The 24,777-nt window shown below is 45.0% G+C and overlaps 1 long non-coding RNA gene across 1 annotated transcript; it reads right to left on the bottom strand.

Annotated features, from left to right (window-relative positions):
- On the bottom strand, window positions 1-24,777 carry LOC132809376 (uncharacterized). Its single transcript, XR_009642285.1, has 5 exons — window positions 24,711-24,777; window positions 17,393-17,499; window positions 14,882-14,972; window positions 3,545-3,662; window positions 1-691 (listed from the first exon to the last, which is right to left on the bottom strand). It is a non-coding gene; the product is annotated as an uncharacterized LOC132809376 (long non-coding RNA).

Genomic DNA, 24,777 nt, shown 5'->3' with positions numbered 1-24,777 from the left:
TAAATGTTAAATAAAATCCATCAAACTATCCCTCACTTAAAACAGATGTGGAAATGCAATCTCGTGGAGAATCCCTGCCCACTTCTTCCTACCTGGGCTCCATGACTATATACATACCTGGGAGATAGCAGCAGGAGGAGGCTATTCGGCCTTTCAATCCTGCTCCACCATTCAATGGGAAACAGCTGACCCTCCAGCTCAGTCTCCTGTTCCTGCTGTGTTCCAATCCCCTTTCATGACTTTACCTCGAAGAACTATATCTAAGTCCTCCTTTGGTTTCACTGCCTTTTGTTCCAGTGACGTTGCGGTGTTACTGTGTGGGTGTAGGCAGGGGTAATGTGATGGTGCTGCCTCCTGGAGGATGCACTCAGCATCCCTCATCATCCTGTAGTAACATCAACCGGGTTTCAGCAACTATAGAGATAAACCATTTCCAGGATATGGGCATCACTGGCTCAGCCAGCATTTATTCCCCATCTCTAGTTACCCTTGAGAAGATGGTAGTGAGCTGCTGTCTTGTACCATTCACAATCTATTTGGCGCAGATAGACCGACAATGCTGGGAGGGAGAGTGTTGCAGGATTTTGGCCGAGTGATTCTCTATGTTTGGTTCTTCAAATGCTGGTTAACTTAATCACAATCTGCACATGTCTTTGAGATTTTAGTCTGCAAACCTTCACCATCTTGCACCCTGTATAAAGGAATATGTACAGATTAGAAATTCAGAACAGAAAATTCTAGTTTCTTTGGAATATCTTTTTTCCCCTTTCTTCCCCCAAAGCTGTAACCTCCCAGCCCACTTACTCTCTCCCCACCATTCTGACTCTGCTACCCCCTAATGTACACCCTCCCCATGCTCATGGAGTTACTGATAAACAGATCCATGCCACCACTTCCCATCCCTGGTTAGACTCTGCACCCTTTCTGGGTTCACTTCCTTTCCCTTCAGTTGCTGCAAGTCAATAATGTACCAGCAGAAGGAAACAAAAGGAAACAGATAGGGAGGTGGCAGTTCCTGGACAGAAGAGGAACCTTCAGTCTGGGAGAATGGGTCAGGTCCTTCTTTGTTTCCCATTGGTCGATGCCCAGTGTTATGATGATTTGGGGATGGCCTTTGGCCCCACATGGGTGTGGTGACACTTTGACCCCCGCCCCCCAACCGATATGTTCGTCCTCCAGCCAATCACAGTGTGAAGTACTTTCCGCTAGTTACCCCAAAGCACATGCTCCAAAATCGGCCCACATTCTATACATGTACAGTGCCGGTTTCCCCTCACACGTGTGGCCCCTGCCTCAGGGATTGTGGGAGTTATAGTCCCCATGAAGCTACTGGAGCCCTGTCTCTGGAAAGTGAATGAAAAGTGTGGGGTGGAAGGTGTTGGGTATAGGATCCCCATTCAGACACACAGGATATAAGGGCTGTCACTGGGTTTTACTGAGACACCTGCTTCCACAACCTGATTTCTGACGTAAGGAACACAGATTCAGCCAATTGCGGGGCAGGGAGGTTAATAATGGGGAGCAGATTTTAAGCAGAGGTGGCTCAGTGGCGAGCACCACTGCCTCACAGCGTCAGGGACCCGGGTTTGATTCCAGCCTTAGGTGACTGTGTTTAGGTTACACGTTCTCCCCATGTCTGCGTGGGTTTCCTCTGGGTGCTCCAGTTTCCTCCAACAGTCCAAATATGTGCAGGTTAGGTGGATTGGCCAAACTAAATTGCCCACAGTGCCCATGTATGTGCCAGTTAAGCCATTAACCATGGGAAATGCAGGGTCACAGGGAATGGGTGGGTCTGAATGGGATGCTCATCATAGGATTGGTGTGAACTCGATGGATGAATACCCTGTTTCTGCACAATAGGGACTCTATTCTATTGTCAGGAAGAAGAATGTACTTATCTCAAAGTGCTGTGAATCTGTGAAATTCCCTAATCAAAATGCGGTGGATGCCAGGACAATGAGCAGATTTAATGAAGAGATACTGATGTTTATTTTGCAGTGAGTTGAAGGGTGAGAGAGAGCAGGCGGGAAAATCCAGCTGGGACCGAGGTGAGCTCAATCATCACCGTATTAAATGGTGGGGCTGGTTCGAAGGGCTGCATTGCCTCTCCTGTGCCCAGTGCTCATCTTCTTAGGGTAATAACTGGAAAGCTGAATCCAAAACTCACCACCTTCACCAAAGGAGATTTTCGGAAAATGCAAGATAGTCAGTTGGATTAGTGTTCCAAACTTAGATAGTGAGGAAGCATGTAGGAGATAATGATTTTGCAATTTTAAACTCAGGGGAGATAGTGATTTATGATTTTAGACTGTGTAGTACACTCACACCGTCCAGAATACTCTGTTGTGAATATCTATCCTGTACTTTATTACAAAGCCAAGGGCACTGATAATGAAAACCAAAACACCCAGGTAACATCCCTTCACCTTGTAATCTGATAAAAGACTTGCGACAAGTATGGATGAATTTAGAATACAGATGGAAAGCGGGAAGATTAAATACAGTCTCAAGATCCTGTGCTTAAACAAAGGAGTCTACAATAGGACGAGACAGGGGTTGGCTAATGTAAACTGGAAGCAAAGAGTTTACGATGGGGCAGTTGACGGCCAGTGGGAAAATATCAAAGCAATTTTTCAAAGTGCTTAGCAAAAGTATATATCAGTGAAAAGGAAGGACTGTAGGAAAAGGAATAATCTGCCATGGGTGGCTCAGGAAATAAGGGAGTCTATCAAATTGAAATAGAAGGCATACAAATTGGCAAAGACCAAGGAGAAACCAGGAGATTAGAAAAACTTTAAAGATCAACAGAAAGCTAGATGGGATTGGGGATAAAAAGTGACGAGTAGCTAACCCGAGGGCCAGAATAGCAGTTGATACTGCTAGAGGGGAATATGCAGCCTGTGTAATTAGATTAGATTAGATTACTTACAGTGTGGAAACAGGCCCTTCGGCCCAACAAGTCCACACCGACCCGCCGAAGCGCAACCCACCCAGAAACATTCTCCTACATTTACCCCTTCACCTAACACACAGCGTCGCCAGAGGTGGGAATTGAACCCGGATCTCTGGCGCTATGAAGCAGCAGTGCCACCGTGCCGCCCACTAATTATTGAAGTACTTAACTGAAGAAGTCTGTCATCATAGAGATAGACCTGATAAAGTTAAAAATTATGCCGTGCTCGGAAAGCTAGTGCTTCCAAAAAAAACCTGTTGGACTATAATCTGGTGTTGTGAGATTTATAACTTTGTTCACCCCACTCCAACACCGTCTCCTCCACATCAGAATCCTGACAGACAATCCCACTGAAACTGAAGCGCCTGTCAGGTACTCAAGTGAGCCACGGGGGTGTGGGGGAGGGGTGCGATGTTAAAGCAATGTGCTGAATTGGACTAGACTTTTTAAACTGCCATTGCCATGGAGATAATCCTGATAAACAGCCTCCATTCAAAGCTACAAATTTGCTAACATGGACTTGGCTGTGTCGCAGTAATTTTTCCAGATGCACTGACATTTGAAATATTCGCCCACGGACAGAATACACACCTTTCCTTCCAGATGAAAAGGCCAATGATATTCAGATCGGCACGGATCCAGTAACCATCAGGTCTGAACATGAAGCTCAATTTGAATTTTTCATCCACAAATCCACCCTTTCAGTACCCTACAACAGAGAAAACAACTCATCCCTGTCACTACAGGATGGAACTTTATAAGATAATGATAGTATTAAATTATAGTGTCCTTGTTCCCCACAAAGCTTTAAATCTCAGTCTCACAATTTCGCTCTCTTGTTAACTGAAGACCAAACCAATCTCCTCACTCCTTTCCTCCACACCCAGTTTTCACAATCTCTCTCCTCTCCTTGAATTCAGTTACCTAGCTCTTGTCTGCAAACTAAGAACCAAATCAATGATTCTGACTCAGAGCCTCCCGGGTGTTGATGATTCCTCCCCCCAGGTCCCCGGGTTTCCTTCCTGGTCGGAATCACATTGGGGAAAAATCAATCTGGAACCTCTCATTTATATTCCCCACCTCCACCCTCTGATGAGAACCATCCTGCACACACTGCATCCTGCACACTGGCAAAATCAAAACTGGTTGAACTGAAATGAACGAAATTAGAACTCTAATTGCAGGCCCATCCTTGTCCCTTTCCATAACATTCCTGAATTTTCACAAAATGTGTTCTGATAACTTTCTGCAAAATCCTCCCCCAGTGAAAAAGATTACCTCAGAGTACAAGACATCTGGATCACATGGGCAAATGGGCTGAGGAGTTCAATTTAGAAAAAAATGTGAGGTGCTGCATTTTGGAAAAGCAAACCTTAGCAGGACGCATACAGTTAATAGTAAGTTCCTGGGAAGTGCTGCTAAACAAAGAGACCTTGTTATCCAGCTTCATAGTTCCTTGAAAGTAAAGCCGCAGGTAGATAAGATAGTGAAGATGGCAGTTGGTCTGCTTGCCTTTATTGGTCAGAGTGTTTAGTACAGTGGTTGGGAGGTCATATTGTGGCTGTACAGGACATTGATTAGACATCTTTTGGAATATTCCATGCAATTCTGGTCTTCCGATCAGAAGAATGTTCTCAAACTTGAAATGGTCAGAAAAGAATTACAAGGATGTTGCCAGGAGTTTTACCTGGAGTGTCGGAGGCTGAGGGGTGACCTTAGAATACTACATTCAGTTCTCGTCTCCGTGATTTCAGAAAGATGTTACCACAATAAACTCAATCTCAATAACAAGTTCCTGGGAAATATTGACGAATAAACAGACCGTGCAGTGTGGGTTGATAGTTCCTTGAAAGTGGGGTTGAAGGTAGATAGGTCGGTGAAGGTGGTGTTTGTAATGCTAGCTGTTATTGGGCAGTACATTGAGGATAGGAATTGGGAGATCATGATTCGGTTGTACAGTTTATTGGCTCGGCCACTTTTGGAATTTCCATACCGCTTTCAATTCCAGTCTCCCTGCTATAGGATGGATATTGGGAAACTTGAAAGAATTCAGAAAAGATTTACAAGGGTCTTGCCAGGATTGGAACATTAGAACCATTGGGAGAGGCTGAATAGGCTGAGGCTATTTTCCCTGGATCACTGGACGCTTGAGGTGGCATTGTAGAATTTTATAAAATTATGAGGAGCAACGATAGGGTGACTAGTCATGGTTTCTTTTTTACCCCAGGGTATGGGAATCTAAAAGTAGACAGCATAGGTTTAACATGAGAGGGGAAAAACTTCAAGGGGATTTGGAGGCTTTGGAGAGGGTGAAAACTGGTTTGCCAGGATGCTGTCTGGATTGGGAGAGGTTGGAAAAACTTGGATTTTTATCTTTGGCAAGTCAGTAGCTGCGGGGTAACCCGAGAGGCACAGAGTGAATAATGTGAATCTTTTCTCCAAGGTGGAAGTGACAAATTTTAGAGCCAGACATTTAAGAGGAGAGGGGGCAGTTTAAAGGAATGAAAACCAAAACAACTGCAGATGCTGTAAACCAGAAAGAGAAACAGAAGTTTCTGAAAACGCTCGGCAGGTCCACAGCATCTGGGAAGAGAAATTCGAGTTAACGTTTCTGAGGAAGGGGGACCAGTCCCGAAACAGTAACTGATTTTTCTTCACAGATGCAGCACAACCTGCTGGGCATTTCCAACAATATCTGTGCAGGTTTAAAGGGAGATGTGTCAGACAAGTTTCTTAAGCAGAAGGTTGTTGTTGACTAGAGTGTACTCTCCTGGGAGATGGTAAAAGCAGAAACAATCACAACGTTTTTGAGGCATTTGGGCAGACACATAAGCAGGCATGTGGTGGCAGGGATATGGATTATGTACAGGCAGATGGAATTAGTTTGGAATGGCATCATGATCCGCACAGACACGGTGGGCTGATTATTCTGGTGCTGTAACTGTTACGTTTTCGAAAGGGAAGAATGTCGTTTGAAGAAGTGACAAAGGATTGATGAGGGCAGAGCGGTGGACATGTTCTACGTGGACTTCAGTAAGATGTTCCGCAAGGCTCCTCATGGGAGACTGGATAGCAAGGTTAGATCTTATGGAATACAGAGGAAACCAGTCTTTTGGACACAGAACTGACTCAAAGGTAGAGTGGTGGAGGGCTGCTTCGCAGACTTGAGGCCTGTGACCAGTGGAGTGTCACAACGATCGCTGTTTGATCCACTGCTTTTCGTCATTTATATAAATTACTGGGATGGGAACATAGGAGGTGTGGTTAGTAAGTTTGCAGATCACACCAACATTGGAGGTGTAGTGGACTGTGAACAAGATTACCTCAGAGTACAATGGGAGCTTGATCTGATGGGCGGATGGGCTGAGGAGTGGCAGATGGAGTTTAATTTAGAAATACGTGAGGTGCTGCATTAGGGACTTATACACTTAACGATAAGGTCCTCGGGAACATTGCTGAACAAAGGCACCTCGGAGTGCAGATTCATAGCTTCGTGAAAGTGGAGTCGCAGGTAGATAGAATAGTGAAGGCAGCGTTTGGTATGATTTCCCTTATTGGCCAGGGCATTGAGTACAGGAGTTAGGAGATCATACTGCGGCTGCACGGGACATTGCTTAGGCCACTGTTGGAATAATCCATACAATTCTGGTTTCCTTCCTATCAAAACAATATTGTGAAACTTGAAAGGGGTCAGAAAAGAATTAAGGATGTTGCCAGGACTGGAGGATTTGAGCTAGCAGGACTGATGGTTGACCTGATCGAGGTTTGCAAAATCATGAGGGGCATGGACAAGGGAAATACCCAAGTTCAGATGGCTTGCATAGTCTCATGGGCTGAATGGCCTGCTTCCACACTGTAGGGATTTGGTCACTGAGTATAGGGGTTAGCTACAGTTGTGGCTGTACTGGGCATTAGTGAGGCCAGTTTTAGAATACTACGTTCAATTCTACTCTCCCTGATTTGGGAAAAATGTTACCACAATAGGACACAATCTCATCATGACAAGTTCCTGGGAAGTGTGCACAAACAAATACACTGTGCAGTGTGGGTTGATAATTCCTTGAAAGTGGGGTTGAAGGTAGACAGGTCGGTGAAGGTGGTGTTTGGTATGCTAGCTGTTATTGGGCAGTGCATTGAGTATAGGAGTTGGGAGATCATGGTTCGGTTTGACAGTATATTAGCCCGGCCACATTTGGAATTCCCAGAATGCTTTCAATTCTGGTCTCCCTGCTACAGGAAAGATGTTGGGGAACTTGAACAAGTTGAGCAAAGATTTACAAGGGTGTTCCCAGTATTGGGACATTTGAACCAGAGGGGCTGAGGCTATTTTCGCTGGAGCAGGAGATGCTGTAGGATGGCTTTATAAAGTGGTGAGGAGCAACAACATGGTGACTAGTCAGTTTCTTTATTCCCAGGGTAGGGGAGTCCAAAAGCAGATGGCATAGATTTTATGTGAGAGGGGAAAGACTTCAAGGGGACCGTAGGGACAACTTGCGTGGTACATGTATAAATGAGCTGGTTGGCATGGACAATTAGGACAGAGGGTTTGTTTCCATTCTGTACATCTCTATGACTCTGTTTCACAAAACTTGAAGAGGGTTTCAGAAAATATCTGTAATGTTATTGTTAGGACTGTGGAGTTAAAGTGAAAGGCTGAATAAGCTGGGGCTTTTCCCCCAGAGTGTCAGAGACTGAGGGGTTACCTTACAGAGAAGCACAGACAGGGTGAATAGCCAAGGGCTTTGTTTCCACCCAGTGTCGGGGAGTTCAAAACTACAGGGCATTGGGTTTTAGGTGAGAGGGGAAAGGTTTCAAATGGACCTGCGGGCCAAACGGTTCACTCAGAGGTTGGTGAGCGTATGGAATGAGATGCTATAGGAATGATGAACACAGGCCAAATTAAATTTAAAAGGCGCCTGGAGGGGTACATGAATAGAAAGTGTTCAGAGTGATATAGGCCAACTCTCCCAAATGGAGCTGGATCAGGTTAGGATATCTGGTCGACATGGACGAGTTGGACTGAAGGGTCTGTTTCCGTGCTGGATAACTCTCTGACTCGAAGTGCCTCAGCAAAATGGTGGAAATCCACAATAAAAACAAAAAGTGTTGGAGATCCTCAGCAGGTCTGGCAGCCCCAGAAACGGTAACAGATGCAGGAAACATTGCAGCTTTGAAGTAGTGTTGGGATGATCACACCAAGCACTAAAATATCGATTACACGCTGAGTGCCAGAACGTGGGACGAGAATAAATAGGTGTTTGATGACCAGCATGAATACGATGGGGTTGGAAAGCTGACGTTCTAGGTCAGGACTATTAATCAGGACTGACAAAGTGTCCCGATCCAAAACATCAACTTTCCTGCTCCTCTGATACTGCCTGACCTGCTGCACTTCCCCAGGTCCACATTGTATAGACTCGGACTTCCAGCAATGCCCACATCTTATCCATCCTGGTCATTGTGTTCAGGTCAGGCAGCATCAGTAGTGCTTGGTGTGATCATCTCAACACTTCTTCAAGTGCACGATCTAACTGCGCCTCTACTTTCGAGGAATTATGAACCTGCACTGCAAGGTCTCTTTGTTCAGCAACACTCCCCAGGACCTGACCATTAAGTGTATCAGTCCTGCTAAACTTTGGAAAAGCAAAATGCAGCACCTTGCGTTTATCTAAATTAAACTCCATCTGTCACTCCTCAGCCCATTTGCCCATCTGATCACGATCCCATTGTAATCAGAGGTAACATACTCCATTGTCCGCTACGCCTACAATTTTGGTTTCATGTGCCAACTTACTAACTATCACTCCTATGTTCACATCCAAATCATTAATAAAATGACAAAAAGCAGAGGGCCCAGCACCGATCCTTGTGGCACTCCACTGATCACAGGCCTCCAGTCCAAAAACACAATCTTCCACCACCACCCTCTGTCTTCTAACTTTGAGCCAGTTCTGTATCCAAATGGCTAGTTCTCCCAGTATTCTGTGAGATCTCACCTTGCTAACCAGTCTCCCATGGTGAACCTTACCAAACGCCTTACTGAAGTCCATAGAGATCACATCTACCACTCAGCCCTCATCAACCCTGTGTTAATTCTTAAAAAAGAGCTCAATCAAGTACGAGACACGTGATTTCCCACACACAAAGCCATGCCGACTATCCCTAATCATAGAACATAGACAAGTACAGCACAGAATAGTCCCTTATGTCCATGATGTTATACCGAGATTTAATCCTAATGTAAAACATAGCAACTTAACCTACGCACCCCTCAACTCACTGCTATCCATGTGCATGTCTTGTCCCCAATGACTTTGCTTCCACCACCACCACTGGTCACGCATTCCATGCGTTCACATCTCTCTGTAAAAAAACCTACCTCGGACACGTAAGAGGTAACAAGTAGGTAACAAGTAGGTAAGACCAGGGAAACCCAGTGGATGTGGTCTATCTAGACTTTCAAAAGGTCTTTGATAAGGTGCCACACGGGAGGCTGCTGAGCAAGGTGAGGGCCCATGGTTTTCGAGGTGAGCTGCTGGGATGGATTGAGGATTGGCTGTCTAAACGAAGGCAGAGAGTTGCAATAAAAGGTTCTTTTTCAGAATGGCAGCTGGTGACGAGCGGTATCCCGCAGGGTTCGGTGTTGAGGCCACAGCTATTCGCATTATATATTAATGATCTGGATGAGGGGACTGGGGGCATTCTAGCGAAGTTTGCCGATGATACGAAGTTAGGTGGACAGGCAGGTAGTACTGAGGAAGTGGGGAGGATACAGAAGGATCTAGACAGGTTGGGAGAGTGGTCCAGGAAATGGCTGATGGAATTTAACGTGAGCAAGTGCGAGGTCTTGCACTTTGGCAAAAAGAATAAAAGCATAGACTACTTTCTAAATGGTGAGAAAATTAGTAAAGCCAAAGCACAATGGTGTCTGGGAGTGCTAGTCGAGGATTCTCTAAAGGTAAACATGCAGGTTGAGTCCGTGATTAAGAAAGCGAATGCAATGTTGTCTCTTATCTCAAGAGGGTTCGAATATAAAAGCAGAGATGTGCTACTGAGACTCTATAAAGCTCTGGTTAGGCCCCATTTGGAGTACTGTGTCCAGTTTTGGTCCCCTCACCTCAGGAAGGACATACTGGCACTGGAACGTGTCCAGCGGAGATTCACGCGGATGATCCCTGGAATGGCAGGTCTAACATATGAGGAACGGCTGAAGATACTGGGATTGTATTCGTTGGAGTTTAGAAGATTGAGGGGAGACTTAATAGAGACGTACAAGATAATACATGGCTTGGAAAAGGTGGACGCTATGAAATTGTTTCCGTTCTGTGAGGAGACTAGGACCCGTGGACACAGCCTTAGAATTAGAGGGGGTCAATTCAGAACGGAAATGCGGAGACATTTCTTCAGCCAGAGAGTGGTGGGCCTGTGGAATTCATTGCCACAGAGTGCAGTGGAGGCCGGGACACTAAATGTTTTCAAGGCCGAGATTGATAGATTCTTGTTGTCTCGAGGAATTAAAGGCTATGGGGAGGACGCTGGTAAGTGGAGTTGAAATGCCAATCAGCCATGATTGAATGGCGGAGTGGACTAGATGGGCCGAATGGCCTTACTTCCACTCCTATGTCTTATGGTCTTATGGTCTTAAGTCAATCCTGCCTGGGGAAAAGTCTCTGTAGACATCTATCAGGTCTCCTCTCTTCCTCCTTTTCCCCCAGAGAGAAAAGTCCGAACTTATTCAAACTTACTTCATACAGGAAGCCTTCCAGTCCAGGAAGCATGCTAGTAAAGCTAGTTTGCACACTGTCCAAAGCCTCTGTACATTTCCTGCAGTATCGAGACCCAAGACTGGACACAAAATTCCAAGTGTGGTCTCACCTGGGACTTGTAGAGCTGTAGAAAAACCTCACGGCTCTTAAACTCTATCCCCCTGTTAATGAAAGCCAAAAAAACATTTGCTTTGTTAACAACCCTATCCACTTGGTTGGCAACTTTGAGGGATTTATGTACTTGCACACCCAGATCCCTCTGTTCCTCCACACTGCCAAGAATCCTGTCTTTAATTCTATATTCAGCATTCAAGTTCGCATTTATCCAGGTTGAACTCCATCTGCCATTTCTCAGCCCAACTCTGCATCCCGTCCATGTTACGCTGCAGCCTGCAGTAGCCCTCTATATTATCGACGACACTTCCAATCTTTGTGTCATCGTCAAATTTACTAACCTAACCATCAACCTCCTCATTCAAGTCATTTATAAATCCTACAGAGACCCAAGAACAGAGCTCTGCGGGACCCCACTCAACACTGTCCTCCAGATAGAATACTTTCCATCGACAACCACTCTATGCCTTCTGTCAGCCAGCCAATTCTGAATCCGGATAGCCAAATCTCCCTGTGTCCCATACTTCCTGACTTTATGGATGAGCCTACCATGGGGAACCCGAACAAATGCCTTGCTGAAATCCATTTATAACACATCCACTGCTCTGCAGTCATCGACCTGTCTTGACACCTCCTCAAAGAACTCAATAATCACACTATGCTTTGACAAACTGTCATAAATCCTATCCTTCAGAATTATTTCCACCACTTTGCTGACAACAGATCTAAGATTGACTGGTCTGTAACTGCCACCAATTTCCCTATTTCCCTTCTTGAAAAGAGGAACAACATTCGCCTCCTTCTAATTCTCCGGTACGACTCCTGTAGAGAGTGAAGAGGCAAATATCCTCGCCAGCGACTTAGCAACCTCCTTTCTCGCTTCCTGGAGCAGCCGAGGATAAATCTGGTCTGGCCATGGGGACTTATCAATCTTAATGTTTTCCAAAATTTCCAGCACATCAATTTCATCAATCTTGATCTGTCCTTGCTTTTCTAAATACATATAAATCCTGGCCCTCAGGGTTCCCGTCAACAACTTGTCTAGCACCGACCTCAGGGTCACAGGTCTGTAGTTCCCGGGCTTGTCCAAACCTGCCTTCCTTAAACAGTAGCAGCATATTAACCAACCTCCAGTCTCCTGGCACCTCAGCTGTGACTATCAATGATAGAAAACTCTCAGCAAGGGGCCCAGCAATCACTTCCCTAGCTTCCTACAGAATTTTAGGGCACACCTGATCAGATCCTGGGGATTTATCCACCTTTATGCATTTCAAGGTATCCAGTACCACCTTCTGTGTAATATGGACATTTGTCAAGATGTCACCATCTATTTCCCAACATTCCATAACTCCAATGTTCTTCTCCACAGTAAAAACTGATGCCAAATACTTATTTTGTCTCTCTCCCTCCAACCCCATCCTTAACCCTATTCGCCAAAGCTGTATCCTGTCCCCTTTTTGCCCTCCTGATTTCCCTCTTCAGTATACTCCTACTGCCTTTATACTCAAAGGGTGTTTTGGATTGGAATAAATGCAAAATATTACATCTTGATTAAAAAAAAGCAGGATTTACACTCATTAAAAGTCAGGCCATGAGAAGTGATATAGAACAAAGAGACCTCGCTGTTCAGATTTTTGAAGTAAGCGTCACATGTAGACAGGGTGGTTAAAAGGTGTTTAGCACATTTATCTTCATTGCTCAGACCTCAGACTATCGGAGTTGTGATGGGATGTTGAGGTTGTAGGATGTTGGGGAGGCCTCTTCTGGAATACTGTGCCCAGTTCTGGTAGTGCTGTCATGGGAAGGTTATTATTAAACTGGAGCGAGTTCAGAAGTGTTTTACCAGTAGGTTAATGGGAATGGATGGTTTGAATTTTAAGCAGAGTCTGGATAGACTGCGACTTCTTTCACTGGAGCGTAGGAGGCTGAGGGATGACCTGATTAGAGATTTATAAAATCCTGAAGACTATCAGTAATGTGAACAACAAGTGCCCTTTCCAGGAGGGGGCGCGATTCAAGACTGGGTACATACATTTTAAAGTGAGAGGAGGAAAGCTTTAAAACGACGTTTGGGATTTTATTTTTTGTTTTTGCATAGAGAGTGGTTCACGTGTGGAATATACTTGCAGAGGACGTGGTAGCTGTGAATGCAATTACAATTTCAGGGAGGCACAGTGGCTCAATGGCTAGCAGGGCTGCCTCACAGCACCAGGGGCACAGGTTCAATTCCTGCATTGGGTGGCTGTCCATGTGGAGTTTGGATATTCCTCCCCGTGTCAGCGCATGTTCCTCCAGGTGCTCCCGTTTCTTCCCACAAACCACAGATATACAGGGTAGGTGAACTGGCCGTGCTCAATTGCCCATAGTGTTCAGGGATGATTAGGTTTAGTGAATTAGTAAGGGGTAAATGTAGAGGAAAAGGGTAGGGGAATGGGATTCTAAAGAGGAAAAAACATTTGGACCCGTATATCAATAGGGAATGCGAGGATGGATTTGGACCAAGTGGAGGCAGATGCAATTAGTTCAGTTCAAAATTATGGTCAACATGGACTGGTTGGACGACAGGGTCTGTGTCAGTGCGGTATAACTTTATGAATCTAACACTCGCTATCTCTGTAAATTCCTGTGTGCTCAGAACTCTCCCTGTCAATGCCACCTCATCCAGCCTTACAACTCTTCCATATCTCAATAATTCCTCTCCAGCCTCAAAACCCAAAAACCTCTATCATAAATACCAATGTCTGTAACATCCTCTATCCTCTCAATCCTTTTCAAATTTCATCTCCTCCAGCTTCATTATCCTCCCTATCTCTAATCTACGCCCCTCTCTCAAAACTTTGCTCTTTATGTCTTTCTTTATTTCCAGCCTCCAGGACACCCAATTTTTATTTCTCACTTGATGATGGCCCTTTCTGATTCCTGCGCTGAGCTTCTGAATTTCATCTTAAAACTCTCCTTCTCACTTACCTCCCAAAAACATCGACCAACCATGTGTCATCCATTCTAGTATCACCTTTTCTGACTTGATGTCCAATGGAGCCTGTCATATTCCTATAATAAACATCTCAGCTGTATACAGAACAGAAAAAGGCTCTGGTGGTACATCGGGTCTGTGAGAAAGAAAAGTACCACCGAACTATCCTGATCTATTTTCCAGTACTTGTGGAAAAGTCTCATCTATCATGGCATCGCAAGTGCACACTAAATACATCTCAAATGTTTTCGGGATTTCTGTGTCTCCCACCCTTACTCAGTGAGGTTTAGTGCAATTGTTGCTCGATGATGACATCACCCACAGGAACACAGAGCAGCTGGGTCTGTGCCAACCAGAGGTCGCCCATACATTGGGAAGGATGGCAGGGTCCCTGAGAGGGGGCACAGAAGATTTACCAGGATGGTACAAGAAATGGGGGATTTTAGTTGCAGGAACATGGGTGTTAATGGTACAGATCAAGAATATCCATCTACAATAGATGGACCCTCCTTTCTAACCTCTCCCCTTGCCTGGGCTGGGTAACCTACAGGTTAAACGCACCACCAGACATCTCTCCACAATGACGGAGCAGCCCTATGGTCTGGTAGGACAATGCTGAATTCCCCTTTTACACAGTGATGTCACTGTGTCTCTGGGATGGGGAGAGGGAATGCTGAAGGTGATGGATGGGACACCACTCAGGCACAGTGCTTTATCCTGGAGGATGTTCACTTACTTTAATATTGTTGGGGGCTGCACTGATGCAGGCAAGTTGACACAGTTCCAACACAATCCTAATGTGTGCCTTATAGAGTGCAAACAGACATTGGGGAATCAGGGGTTTGGGGAAACTGAGATTGTTCTCCTTGTATCTGAGGAAATTGTGGCTGCACTGTTACAGAGGGGTTCACAGAAATTATACATTAGAATAATCAACCTCACACTCATCAGCTTATCGTAAACTGTTGACAAGACATATATGAAAGACTTGGAGGAGATCTATTGACAGGATGGTTTGATTCAAAGGAGAACTTTTATGCATCAAATAGGAATGAGCTGGAACACAATACTCACAACTAAATGCAAATATCCAGGTCCTGATGAATTGAGTAATTCTGTCAGAGTGTGGTGTTTCAAATACTGAGGTGACCATCTGAATGTCCACCTGAAATACAAGTTTATAAAATCCGTCACTGTCAGATCAGGTTAGAAACTCACACCATCCCCTCCTCCTGGCCCAGGATGACTGGACACATTACCCCTTGTGGAGGTCAGCAGTCAATTCAGGGGAAAATCTATGTGGGTTTCTATCAGTTTCCGTCTTGCGACTTCATGTGACTAAACAGGGCAGATCTTTGACACATGGGACAGTGCTCGTGAGATGTGGAGAGGAGGATCTGCTTCTTCTTCTTTCCTTCCGTGCGGCCGCTGTGTATCAATAAGACATTGAATCAAACCATCCTGTCAATAGATCTCCCCCAAGTCTTTCAATCAGTAAGCTCCTCCCAGTCATTCCATAGAGTATCCCTTAAAAGAAAGGAACTCTGCATGCTTCCCACTGCCCAGTGTTCCCAGGAAAAGTTTAGAAGAATGATGGGGAAAATCTCCTAGGAAAGGCATAACAGTAAAGTTCCAAATTGATTATAAACAGTTTACACAGAGGGATTCATTGGAGAAGTGGGCAGCAAGTTGGCAAATGGAGTATAACTTGGGAAAATGCGAAGTTGTTCATTTTGGAGGAGATAATATAAAGAACAGACGACTATTTAATTGGTGGAAACTGTAGAAAGCTGCACCACAAAGGGACCAAGAGGTAAATGTGCAGGAAAAAAAGCAAGCTAGCACAAAGTTACACCAGGTCATCAGGAAGGGGAATGGAATATTGCTCCTGATTTCAAGGGATTTGCAGTATAAGAGTTTGAAGTATATACCTGAGAACAACTTTATACAGTGTGAGTGAGACCACATCTGGAGTAATGAGAAAAGTTTTGGTCCCTTTATTGAAAGGTAATACATCACCTCATCGGAGGCATTCAGAGAAGATTGACTGGGATGTTCCTTGGTTTGAAGGGATTCTCTTTTAAGAAAAGACTGAAGAAGTCGGGACTCTAATCACTCGATTTGGGAAGAATGAGAAGTGAACTCTTTCAAACATATCAGCTCCCTCAGGGGTTTGACAAGGTAAAGACTGACAGGATGTGTCCCAGAATGAGGGAACCTAGAACCAGACTCTGGGTCAGTCGCGGAATCAAGGGTTCTGTTTTAGTTTTGTCAACTTTAATGCAACACCAACACGGGTAAGGGGTTTCAGTAGCAATGGAGCTGGGGCGAGGGGGAGACAAGCAACATTTTACAGATTGGAATTCCTGGTGTTTGTGATTGTGTACATGTCTGATCAGAAGGTCACCTTGGGGTCAGAATTGGAGAGAAATATTGTGAAGAGTGGAGTTCTGCCTCAGTTCCCAGTGAGAGCGAGGGGCTCAGCAGTAAGGGAAAGGAATTTGTAACAGCAACTGAAGGCAATGGGTTTAACCATTGCAATGTTTCATTGGAGGAAATTGCAGCTAATCGAGTAGTGGGAACATGGTTAACAGTTTGATAACAGTGGAGCAATGGAGAGGGATGGTGGGGAGGTGGAGCTGGACATTGTCAGTGTACATGTGAAACCTAACAGTGCTTTTGGACGATGTCACTTCCTGGCAATATGTAGGTGAGAAACTGGAGGGACCAAGGATAGATCCTTGAGCGACACCGAATACAAGGACTTCAGAAAGGAAAGGGAGAGTGGAAATGGAGAAGGATTTTCCAACAACCTTGAAGTAAAATATTTGTTAGTCGCAGAATGGGTGAGCAGGACATAACCAGAAAAGACAAACAGAACAAGGAACAATATCTGTGAATTGGTGAGGTGGAATGATGAGGAGGAGGAGCCTGACTCCAAAACTGCTATTTCTACATTTGTGAGATCACCCAACCCCACCCTAGTCTCAGCTAATTTACTGAAATACTTGTCCATCCCTGTGTTATCTCCAGACTTCATTATCCAAACACACTCCTGGCCAGCCTCCCACATTCAACTTACATATCATCTCAAGAATATCTAAAACTCTACTGCCCAAGTGCTCACTTGCTCTAAAACTTGCTGATCCAACAAAAGACTCCCGTTTACAAGCAACTTAAAATTCTCACTCTTGATGTAATTCCTGGCTGTGAACATCCCTGTCTCCCTGCACCACACAACCTGTGAGACCTCAACAACTCATTTTCTTTCAGACTCCCAACGATGTGTTTATTCATTGCTTCACCGGATTGGCTGTTTCTACTGTTGTCAAGGCAACACGGTCTGGAATTCTTATCCTAACCCTTACATATCTGTTTTTCTCCTTTAAGGTATTCCTGAAAACCTGCTTATTTGGCAATTCTTTTGATCACCTGACCTAATGACCTCTGTTGCCTAATGTCAGAAATTATCAATAGTATTTCTGTGAAATTATAAAAATGATAAAAATACAAACTGTTGTTGATTTGCCCATACATTTTCAACTTTTCTCTGTCGCTGAGTGAATAATCTGTAACAGCTCTTACCCAACCACATTGTGGGAGCACCTTCACCACACAAACTGCAGCTGTACAAGGAAGTCAAACATCACCCTCTCCACAGGCAATGGGGCTTTGGCATTAATCACTGGGATCTGTGGAAGGAGAAACACAGTTGATATTTCAGGGAGTGCTAAATGCATTACAGGGAATGAAAATGTTGCGGAATTTGACGATCAGAAATAGAAGAAAAATACACTCTTTTGTTGTAAAAAGGAATTATTCACTGACAAAGTGATTGTGGAAAATTCAGTCCGTTTAGACAGCAGCACGTTGTTAGGGGTTGGGCAGCAGAGGAAAATTAACATACAAAAGATCTGTGAAAGTAACAGTAAAACACTGAACAACCCAAACGCCATGTTTCCCAAGACTTTATCTCTCCTTCCTGCTCCACCAAGAACATGCAGGTTCTGGGCCACCTCCACCGTCAAATCCCAGGCATCTGATGCCTGGAGGAAGAACGCCTCATCTTCTGTGTTCGGATCCTCCAACCACATGGGATCAATGTGGATTTCACCAGTTTCCTCATTTCCACTCCCCAGATCCAGCCTTCCAACTCGGCACCACCTTCTTGTCCATCTTCCTTCCCACTGATTGGCTGCTGCTTGACCGGCTGTGCTTTTCCAGCATCACACTCTGACATTGGAAACACCCTGACTCTGACACTTTGTAAATCCTGCCCTATCACTCCCTGCCAGGCAAAGCTGTGCATGTGTCCCCCTGCAGCTTGCCTCTCACAAAGTTGGCTGCCACACTCATGTCCCATGAATCACTGCCCACAATAAAGGTGGCGGCGCTCACTCGCACCATTCACCATTTGAAGCATTTTCACGTTTGCCACAAACACTGTCCTGGGATTTCCTAATTTTTGTTTTCCGATGTGCACTAAGTTCTGTAAAACGTCTCAGCCCGTTCCATTAAAATTTCCTTCCCTTCCTGGTCAATATGTCTTTCCTTAACCGTGGCCTGCACCTTCACACATTTCCAATGCCTTGGTCACAACACACACTGTGATGCCAGTGAGGCTTATCACGTGGTTGCTTATAGTCGCGCCCCTCATTCACTCCGATTGGTTGGAGGACAGACAGGCACTGCCTGGTCTTCCAGTCCCATCCCCATCTTCTTATAAGAGGTATAAGAGTGAGGGTTCATTCCCGTTTCTCCTGACGTCAGGCATTAACAACAACTACCTGCATTTTATGGAGCCTTTCACACTGAATTCTCCTAATGTGTTTCACGAATGCTGGAAACATTGGTTAAAGAGAACAACTTTAAGATACTTATTTAAGGAGGACAGAGGGGGTTAGGAAAGATATTCAAGAGGTTTTCTTTTAGTTTAGATTACTTATAGTGTGGAAACAGGCCCTTTGGCCCAACAAGCCCACACCAACCCTGGAATGAGCAACCCACCCAGACCCAATCCCCTACATTTAACACTACGGGCAATTTAGCATGGCCAATTCACCTAATCTGCACACTTTTGGACTATGGGAGGAAACCGGAGCACCTGGATGAAACCCGCACAGACACGGGGAGAATGTGCAAACTCCACACAGACAGTTGCCTGAAGTGGGAATTGAATGCGGGTCTCTGGCACTGTGATGTAACAGTGCTAACCACTATGCCGCCTATCTGCAGCTCCAATCGTGGAGGATGTTTGTGGGAAACAGCCTACAACGGAGACAGTTTGTGGCTATCCATAGCTTAACAACCCCATGTCCTAGCCCCCTACCCCACACACTAGGCCTTGTTCTCACAGCCTGCCATTACACACTACCTATGGTTTGCCACTCAGTCTCCATTAACAGCTAGTTACCCTCCCCCAGCCAGATCGTTATCTACTCCTTTATCCAACCATTCTTCTCCCTCTATCCCTACCTATCCTTTACACATTACATCCTCCCCTAAACACTACCTTCTGCATATAAACCAACATTTGTTCTCACAGTAACATCAGCTGTGAGGAAAGGACACCGGATCTGAAACATTAATTCTGATTTCTCGTTACAGATGCTGCCAGACCTGCTGAGCTTCTCCAGACCCTCCTGGTTGTTGTTTCTGATTTACAGCATCTGCAGTTCTTTTGGTTTTAATTTACCGGGAGTTTGTAATTCAGGTCCAACAGCCTCTGTCCCAGTCTCTGCTGTCTCTCCCACCCCCACCCAGTGACACTGCACCTGCACAGCTCATGGCTTCTTGCTGGCCACACCCCTCATTCACTCCCATTGGCTGCAGGACCACACAGCCTCTCCTCCTATTGGTCTGGAGCTGCCATCAATCAAGCCATCCCCCATTGTGAGGTGCGTGGTGGGCTCCTCACTCTCTCTGCCTTGGGATGAAATTCATACTTCACAGTGAATAGGGCAGTATCACAGAGCACAGGGGCTGGGGGCTATTCAGCCCATTGAGGCTGTACGCTCTCCCTCTGGAGATGCTGCAAATCCGTCCCAACTCCCCTTGCATTTACCCACGGCCTCCCAATCTTTCCGTAAAAAGTAAAATTACAAATCTGTTTGAGAACACCTGCTGAATCTGTGTCCACCCGCTGTTCAGACTGTTCCAGATGCTCAGAATGTACTCAGTAAAATATAGGTCACATATTCACATTATTTTCCATTTAACTTACAGTAGTTACTAATATTGTGACATTGTGAACAATTCCCCTCTCTCTTCAAATTAAAATATCCTAGAAACAAATTTGCACCTGGTCGAAATTACTGCTTAACCTTCTCAGATCCAAGAATTATCTGTGCTGAGATGTACAGCTCAGAAACAATGGACCAATTCGCCCATGCCAACTAGGAATCCTAAACTAACGGAGTCCCACTTGCCAGCTATTGTTCTGAATTCCTCAAAACCCTTCCTAATCTCGTACCCAATCGGATGCCTTTTAAATGTTGTAATTGTATCAGTCTCCACTACTTCATCTGGCAGCTCATTCCATTCACACACCACACTCAGCTTGAAAACGTTGCCCCTTTGATCCCTTTTAAATCTTTGCCCCCTCAACTTTAACCCACTGGTCTTGTTTTGGACTCACCTAACCTGGGGGAAAAAAAGACCCCAGCTGTTCACCATATCCATGCCCCTTGTGATTTTATAAAGCTCCCAACCGTCACCTCTCAGTCTTTGATTCTCAAGGGAAATTAGCCCCAGCCTATTTAGCCTCTCCGTGTAGCCCAAATCCTCCAACTGTAGCAAATCTTTGTAAGTCTTGTCTGAACCATTTCAAGTTTCACAACATCCTTCTCAGAACAGGAAAATTCGAACTGAAAATGGAATTCCTGAAATGGCTTTACCATAGAACAAACAACATCGAAAAATACAGCGGAGTACAGGCCCTTTGGCCCTCGATGTTGCGCCGACCTAAGCCCACATAACCTACACGAGCCCACTACCCTCCATTTGCCTATCCAATGCCCGTTTAAATGCCCATAAAGAGGGAGAGTCCACCACTGCTACTGGCAGGGCATTCCATGAACTCACGACTCGCTGAGTAAAGAATCCACCCCTAACATCTGTCCTATACCTACCTCCCCTTAATTTAAAGCTATGCCCCCTCATAATAGCTGACTCCATACGTGGAAAAAGCCTCTCATTGGCAAATGTCCTATCCAGCCAAAATATGACGTCCCAGCTCCTGTATTCAATGCATTGACCAATAAATATAAGCAAACCAAACACCACCTTCACTACCTGCCAACCTGCGACTCTACATTCAAGGAACAATTACCTCTTTTTTCAGCAACACTCCCCAGGAACTTACCATTAAATGCATTAAGTCCTGTCCTGATTTGCCTTACCAAAATGCAGCAGCTCACATTTGTCTAAATTGAACTCCATCTGCCATTCCTCACTCGAATGGCCCATCTGATCAAGATCCTGTTGTAGTCTAAACTAACCTTCTTCACTGTCCACTACACCTACAATTTTGTATCTTCTGTAAACCTACCTCATATATTCACATCGAAGTCATTTATTTAAGGACTCAATATGCATTCCTGCAGCACACTGCTTTTCAGAGACTTCCAGTTCACAAAGCAACCCTTCATCACCACCCACTGTCCCCTACCTTCAAGCCTGTTTTGTATCCAAATCGACAGTTCTCCCTGCATTCCATGTTATCTAACCTTGCTAACCAGTCTGCTCTGTGGAACCTTGTTCAATGCCCATATAGACAATGTCCACAGTCTGTCTTCATCAATCTTCCTAGCACTTCTTCAAAAAAAACCTCAATCCGGTTAGAGCGACAATTTCCCACGCACAAAGCCATGCTGACTCTCTAATCATTCCTTGTCTTTCCAAATACATGTAAATCCTGTCCCTCAGGATCCCTTCCAACAACTTGCCTGCCACTGACTTCAGGCTCACTGTTCTCGTGTTCCTTGGTCTTTTGTTATCACCTTTCTTTAAAAAAAATGGCACCCGTCTTCCAGCAGCTCACCTGTCACGAATGATAATACCAATATGTCAGGGAGGGGCCCAGCAATCACTTCCCGAGCTTCCCACAAATTTCTGGAATACACCTGATCAGGTCCCAAGTCTTTATCCACCTTGATGCAATTTAAGACATCCTGAAACTCCTCCTCTGTAACAGACACTTTTCAAGTTCTCACTATTCATTTCTCCAAACTCTCCAGCTTCCACATCCTTCTCCAGTGAAAAAAAGGCATGGAACATTACAGGTGCGAGGTAGGAGCGAAGGACTTCTGGGAAGGTGAGTCTAACTCAGTAGCTGAGAGAGTAGCTCAGACTGAGCTGTCTCAGTCCTCAAGGACGTAACTGTTCAAATGGGGTTTGCAGCGGGTGGTGACGGAACCAGCAAGCGGGAAAAAGATACTGCATCTTATCGTTATGAATCTACCAGCTGCAAATGCATCTGTCCATGACAGTATCGGTAAGAGCGACTATCCCACAGTCCTTTTGGAGACAAAGCCTCACCATAAAGTTGAGAAAAACCTCCATTGTGTTGAGTGCTACTACCGCCGTGTTAAATGGGACAGATGTAGGAACTCAAACTGGATCTCTCTGAGGCACTGTGGGATAACAACAGCAACAGAACTATACTCCAGCTAAATCTGTAATCTCCTGGGTTTGTACATCCCACACTCACCGATCACAATGGACAGGAAAGGAGGGCATGCCATGAGCAGCACCAGATATACCTAAAAATGAAGTGCCAACCTGGTGAAGCTACCAAGCAGGACTATCTGCGTATCAAACAGCAACAGAGCTAAGTGATCCCACAACCAATGGAGTGGATCAGGGCTCTGCAGTTCTGCCACACCCAGTTGTGAATGGTAATGGACAATTAAACAACTCATTGCAGGAAGCACTACAGATATCCCCACCCTTACTGATGGAGGGGTTTCACACATCCATGCAAAAGATAAGATGACAGCATTTGCAGCAATTTTCAGCCAGATGCAAAGTGAGATGATCCACCTCAGCATTCTCCAGTGTTTCCTATCATCACAGATGTGAGCTTTAAGCCAGTTCAATTTAGTTTGAATAATACCGAGAAATGGTAAAGTAGTGTAAAGGCTACGGGCCCTGCCAATATTCTGGCAATAATACTGATAGCTTGTGCTCCAGTTCTTGCCACCCACCAAGCCACGTACCACTCCAGCACTGGCATCAACTGACAATGTGGGACATTGCCCAGGGACGTTCAACACAAAAACACAGGGCAAATACAACCCAGGAAATTTCCCTCTGTCAGTCCACACTCGATCAGCAGTAAAGTGATGGAAGATGTTATCAACAGGGCTACCAAGCAGCAGCTGCTCAGCAACAGCCAGCTGAGTGACACTCATTCTAGGCTCCACCAGGGCCACTCAGCTCCTGATTGTGTTACTGCCCTGATTCACAACCTGACAACCAGCTGAATCCCAGAGGTGAGGAGAGTCATAGCCCAGTCCCACTCCAACACCACTATTTCTAGCTGATTCCACCCTCATCTCAGCTCATATACTCAAACTCTCATCCATTGTGTGTTATCTCCAGACTTAATTATCCAACCACACTCCTAGCCAGCCTCCCAAATTCAACCTTCCTGTAATCTCAAGAAAACTTGAAAACTGTCGCCCATGTGCTCACTTCTCCCCAAAACATGTTGACCCATCAAAAGGCTCCTATTCATAAGCAACAACAATTTAGAAAGCTCACTCTTCATATAATTCCTGGCTGTGATCATCCCTAGCTCCCTTCACCACACATCCTTTGAGACCTCGACAACCCATTTTCTTTGAGACACCCAACGATTTGTTAATTCATTACTTCAACTGTGTGGCTGATTCTACAGTTGCTAAGGCAACATGGTCTGGAATTTGCAGACAAAACCTCACATGTCTGTTTTCCACTTTTAAGACATCCCTCAATACCTACTTTTTGGCAATGCTTTTGGTCACCTGATCAAATATCTCCATCTCTGGCCTCATATCTAAAGTTCTCAGTAATATTGTTGTGAAAGCATGAAAATAAAACTACAAACTGTTCTTGATTTGGACATTATCTTCAAATCATCACTGTTGCTGTAATGAATAATCTGCAATGTCTCTTACCCAACCACATTGTGGGAGCACCTTCACCACACAAATTGCAATTGTACAATAAAGTCAAGCATCACCCTCTCCACAGGCAACAGGGCTTTGGCATTAATCACTGGGATCTGTGGAAGGAGAAACACAGTTGATGTTTCGGGGAATGCAAAACGGCTTACAGGGAATGAAAATCGTGCAGAATTTGATAGTCAGAAATGGAAGGAAAATACACTTGATTATTGGAAAAAAGGAATTCTTGACTGTCAAAAATATTCAAGAAGAAAGTAATCTAATGATAGAGCAGCACGTGGTCAGGGGCTGGGCCACAGTGAAAGACTCATTTACAAAGGGTCTATAAAAGTAATAATACTGTACCAAACAGACCAAAAATACACTCATGCTTCGAGACTGAGGAAGCTAGACATTGACAAAGTGGTCCTGAGGGAGCCCAGAGGTGAATCAGAGCAGGATTGGCTGCTGTCATCACAATGACTCTGTACTAGAGAAAGGCTGCACATGTGCCTGGCTGCACCGTGCCCCCTACAAAGATGGCGGCCGCGCACGTGTCCAGTGAATCGTTGTCCCGAATAAAAATGGCGGCGCTCACCCAGGCCTGCAGCCGCTGAGGCCATACCCCATTTATTACAAATACGGGACTGGGACGTTCAAACGTGACTTTTCCGACGTGAACAGTTTGTTTGTAAAACCTCTCCGCTCATAGCAACACAGTTTTTCTCCCGTTTCCTTTTTATTCCTGACCTTACCGTATCCTTTTTCTCCATAACTTCCCGAGCATTCATTACAGCGACTCTGCGTCCGGCGCGAGGGTGA

The sequence above is a fragment of the Hemiscyllium ocellatum genome, unplaced genomic scaffold, assembly GCF_020745735.1.
Source record: "Hemiscyllium ocellatum isolate sHemOce1 unplaced genomic scaffold, sHemOce1.pat.X.cur. scaffold_115_pat_ctg1, whole genome shotgun sequence".
Taxonomy (NCBI): Eukaryota; Metazoa; Chordata; class Chondrichthyes; order Orectolobiformes; family Hemiscylliidae; genus Hemiscyllium; species Hemiscyllium ocellatum.
This window is presented reverse-complemented; position numbering and strand designations above follow the sequence as displayed.